This window comes from Gadus morhua, chromosome 6 (assembly GCF_902167405.1).
Source record: "Gadus morhua chromosome 6, gadMor3.0, whole genome shotgun sequence".
Classification (NCBI taxonomy): Eukaryota; Metazoa; Chordata; class Actinopteri; order Gadiformes; family Gadidae; genus Gadus; species Gadus morhua.
Window position 1 is genome coordinate 27,738,365 of NC_044053.1, and position 5,255 is coordinate 27,743,619.

The 5,255-nt window shown below is 42.7% G+C and overlaps 1 pseudogene; it reads left to right on the top strand.

The window, feature by feature from the left end:
* Positions 1-720: 720 nt before the first annotated feature.
* LOC115545041 (histone-lysine N-methyltransferase PRDM9-like) lies at positions 721-4,879 on the top strand (annotated as a pseudogene).
* The last annotated feature ends 376 nt before the right edge of the window (positions 4,880-5,255 follow it).

The following is a 5,255-nucleotide window of genomic DNA, read 5'->3' on the forward strand; positions in this document are numbered from 1 at the left end:
GAGCTCTCATTCCACAACGTACGAGACAGACGCTGGTAGCGTGAAGCCGTCGCTGCAATCAGACATTGCTTCCGCAGGCATTTTGAAAGCCAGTCCTTACAACAAAATGCCAGTGGTGGAACGAGATGACAAACATTGTCACTGTTTACCTGTCTAAGGACATGGTTCCCTTTCAAAATGTCGATAGAAAGGGCTTTAAAGAGATGGTCAAAACACTCGATCCCAGGTACGCGTTACATGCCAGCCAAATTGAGATGCCAAAACTATACGGCAAGGTCCGCAAGCAAGTGGAGAAACAAATCCATACTATTAAACATTAGTGTTTTTGTTTTTTTTCCAGTATTTCTCCCCCTTCAGAGGCATTTATATCGAAATTAGAAGATAAAATGAACATACCGTGATATAATGTGTGTGTGTGTGTGTGTGTGTGTGTGTGTGTGTGTGTGTGTGTGTGTGTGTGTGTGTGTGTGTGTGTGTGTGTGTGTGTGTGTGTGTGTGTGTGTGTGTGTGTGTGTGTGTGTGTGTGTAACGGAAGCTCAAACATGCACCAGGGAATGGGCGTGTACTTAGGCATTAACCGCAAAACTGCGATCTGACTATTTTGTTTATTTCTGCCGCATTGGCTGTCAGGTAAATCCATATCAGAAATGTTTTTTTTTTTAATAAAAAAAAATATATATATATATATTTTTTTTTTTTCATATCGAGCATTTATGTCTAATGCTTATCGTCGTAATTGACGTGAGATTTATCGCGATTAATAATTGTAATCAAGTTATCGCCCAGCCCTACCGTGATGTACATTTTAGTCCATACCGTACAGCCCTAGCACCTACCCACATTAATAAAACAAGGAGTACTCCCATGTCTCTGGAGGGACCACTCCTTCTCATCCAGAGATCGACCCCCCCGGAGGAGGAGTAGAGAGGGGCTCTGCAGTCCAGGAGGAGGTCTCCTTGGGTTAGCTCTGATCCCACCACTGCTTCCCTGCAATAACACCTTTTTGTGCACGTATGTCTGTAACTGTGTGAGTGTGTGTGTGTGTGTGTGTGTGTGTGTGTGTGTGTGTGTGTGTGTGTGTGTGTGTGTGTGTGTGTGTGTGTGTGTGTGTGTGTGTGTGTGTGTGTGTGTGTGTGTGTGTGTGTGTGTGAGAATCAGTTCTCCATGAACATTTGCAGGGCTCAAGTATTTATTCAAGAGAGACGAACCTGAGAAATGTTCTCAGAGTTAACTACCAAGAGCCGGAAGTACCTAAGGATGACGACTACTTCTGTAAGAGGGCTCTCTCTGTCTCTGTCTCTGTCTCTGTCTCTGTCTCTCCCCACCTCTTTTTCCCCACCTCTTTTTCATTCACAAACCAATTTTTAATCTTCCTGTTTCTGTCTATTTAATATAGATTTGTAGCTGAAGCTCTTTTGGACGTAATAAATAAATGAACTCTCTCCAGTCTGTGATGAGTGTAGGACTTTCTTCCTCGAAGAGTGCGAGGTCCACGGTCCTATCGTCTTCATGGCTGATCGCCCCTTTGCTGTCAGAGAGAAAGACCGAGCCAAGAAGACGCTGCCCGCTGGGTTTGAGGTATACGTCGTACTTTAACGCAACAAAGTTCTCCCCGTCCAATGAGACGGTATAACATTCATTGTTTAATACATTGCCCAGCTAATGTATGTAAAAATAGTAATGTGAACAGTTATATTGCCAAAATATATTTATAGTTATATTGCCAAAGCAGATGAATATATCTCTCCCCCAATGGTTCTTCTTCCTGAATCGTGCTTTCCGTCTCTCTCCCTCTCTCCCCCCATTTCCCTCGATCTGCCTCTCTTTGTGACTCCCTCTCTGAACTCCCCCCCCCCCCCCTGTCCCAACCCCCTCTTTCCTTTCCTCCCTCCCTCTTCCTGTCTAAATCTCTCTCTTTCTCACTTGTTTCCCAACTGCACATCTCCATTCATTTCTTATCATATCTTATCTTCCTCTCCCCCCCTCCATCTCACCACGTCTCTTCCTCTCTCCATTCCTCTCACCTCTCTGTGTCTCTCCCTGCCTCAATCTCTCTACATCTCTCTTCTCCCTGCCTCTCCATCTCGCTCTCCTCTACCTCTTGTATTCTATCTCTCCTCCCTCCTCCACCTCTCCCTCCCTCTATGTATTCCTCTCACTCTACGACTCTCCTCCTCTCTCCATCTCTGTCTCATGTGGGGTAGATCAGAGATTCTGGGATCCCTGGGGCCGGTCTAGGGGTGTTTTACTGTGGAGACGGTGGCCTTCCCATTGGAACACACTTTGGACCCTACGAAGGACACAGGACCGATGAAGAGGGAGCCCTGGAGAGTGGATACTCCTGGGAGGTCAGTGTGTTTGTATTCATTTATTTTGATCTAGTCTTGTATGTGTGCTTGTGTGAGTTTATTGGATGGCATAGAGTCTGATTAACACATTTCTCCAGATCTACAATAGCAGACACAATGATTACATTGATGCAAAGAGAGAGACACTTTCTAACTGGATGAGGTAGGACCCTATTCACTTTTATACCATCTACTGCATGAATAATGTTCACAATTTTCTTACTTACATTACTTGATTGATAACATTTATATTTCTCCATGTCTGTTATCTGATTAGATCCACAATATTTTCTGTGTTGCTATGACATATGCAGAAGATACACTGTAAAGGTGTGTTGACGTACCTGTCTGTGTGTTAGGTACCTCAATTGTGCTCGTAATGAAGAGGAACAGAACCTAATAGCGTTTCAGCACAAAGGAGGGATTCTGTATCGCTCCTGTGGCCTCGTGACTTCAGGAGCAGAGCTCTTGGTCTGGTATGGGGACGAATACGCCAGACATCTGGGAATCGGATTTGATAGACTGTGGAACAACAAGAGCTCTACTAAAGGTCTACCTTCAAGTCTGTCTTTCTATCAGGGTTTGGTTTCTATGCGGCACTTCATGACCACATCTCATTTTAATTCAAAAGAGCTTGGACAATAAACATCTACATTAACAAAGCAGTTAAGAAATTATGCAGGAAATAGTAAACAAAAGATGACAACATAATAGAAAAATATTCTTACTTGGAACAATGTCTAAATGGGAAATATACATTACCATGGAGGTTTCAAAAAAACAATCCAATCATACAAATTCAGGTATGCTTGATTAGGATGTGCAGCCTTATCAAGCCCCAAAGCCTAAAGCACCTGACTCTGACCAGGTGAGGCTGCTTAAACCAGTCATCAGCAGCACTCTCAAAAATAAAATACATATGACTCTCTCTCCTAGGAGGGAGATCCCAGCTGACACCAGCACAGGCTTTCCCCTGTCCCGAGTGTCCGTACTCCTACAAGTCTCAGATCTTCCTCCACAAACACGTGAAGGGGAGCCATGTTGACCTGTACGGCCGACTGCTGAGGAGTGGGGAAATCAAGGTGGAGCCTAGTCTCCTCCCATACGTCGCAGCCTCCTATCAAGAACCAATCGGAACCTCCCCGGGAACCGTCCAAAGCACGAGCCAAATTCCAGCAGAAGGAGCCGGACGCCACAGATGTGAGAAGTGCAGTAAAACCTTTAGTCGCTCTAATCATCTGAAGAGACACCAGCGCATCCACATGGGAGAGAAACCATACCACAGTGTTTCCGCTAGAAGAAATTGGTGCCGGTCATGTGACCGGGAAGGTTTCATTTTACCGGTCATATTGGAAAAAAATCGGTCGGATATTGTCCGTGTTTATTGCACTTTAAGAAATTGATAGGCAGGCTATATAAAGAAGAAGAAGAAGAAGTGTGTGATCATATTTTGATTCGCCATGGTTGTTAAATACCGGTACTCCGCAAAGCTTGCCGCCGGCTTTCGCTAGCTTGCCGCCGTTTAGTTCATAAACCTACGGTAGTCTATAGCGATCAATTTGAGCGAGTACACGAAATGTAACAACTTATTTATTTTATCACACAGGCTACGCTACAATCAAAACCCTCATTGTTTTACATGGATTGGCTCAAATGAACACATTCAAGAGTATTTCTGCTCAATTGAAAAGGTTGAATCTCCTCATGACTGAATGTTTGCATACCTGATCAGTGTTGGTAAGCTTTGAATTTAATTTATGGTATTGGGCGTTGCAATTTAGAGTTTTTAACATGCATTTAAAATGAGCAACAAAAAATAACCTTGTGCTTTTCCCCTTATCACAGGTCAAAGACCGGTAATTACCGGACAACGGGAACTCTGCCATACCACTGTAAACAGTGTGGGAAAACATTTAGTCAGTCTGGTCATCTGAAGAAACACCAGCGCATCCACACAGGAGAGAAACCATACCACTGTCAACAGTGTGGGAAAACATTTAGTCAATCTGGTGATCTGAAGAAACACCAGCGCATCCACACGGGAGAGAGAAACCATACCACTGTAAACAGTGTGGGAAAACGTTTAGTAGATCTGATACTCTGAAGGAACACCAACGCATCCACACAGGAGAGAAACCCTACCACTGTAAACAGTGTGGGAAAACATTTAGTCAATCTGGTCATCTCAAGAGTCACCAACAACTTCACAGAGGAGTCTCCACCAAAACAACCATGTGAAGAAACTAAATGGTTCCCAGACATCTGTTATTCAAATCTAATCAAACATGGTTCTTGCTGTTATATGTTAAAAGGGCACATGGACGGTTAATTGTTTATCTTATCAACTTTATGTATTTATTTATATTCAGGTCTGTATGAGTGAAGGTTTTTACCCGAAAAATGTTCAGAAGAAAAATAGTTTGAGAGAGATAATGTTAACTGAATTATTCTCTGACGTCATTGTTATATTTATTTCATTTGTATGTATTTATTTATTTATCCTGTAGAAATTCAAATAAAATCAGATATGCAGTGTGGAGAAGTCTGGTTTTGTCTGGATAGAATAGAAGCCGTCCGACATATTGGTGAATGAATTTTATATGCTGTTAGGTATAACGTAGAATTCAAAGGATGAGCTGAGGTCCCGTTACTGACCACCAGAGGGAACCACAGCTCCACGAAGATGTTCCCCTTCCCCGGATTCAGTGACATTTTGAATTAATTATTGATAATTATGTTTCAATCTTCCATTAATAATTACTATTCACCGTCCTTCAATGGAAGTGAGAAAAAAGGATGTCTGATTTAAACCGTTGAAGAGGCCTGGGATTTGGTAGGCTAATACAGTGAACAAATGATTGCGAAAAATTACAAGAGTAAAAAAAAACATACAAACTGGTAAGCTTT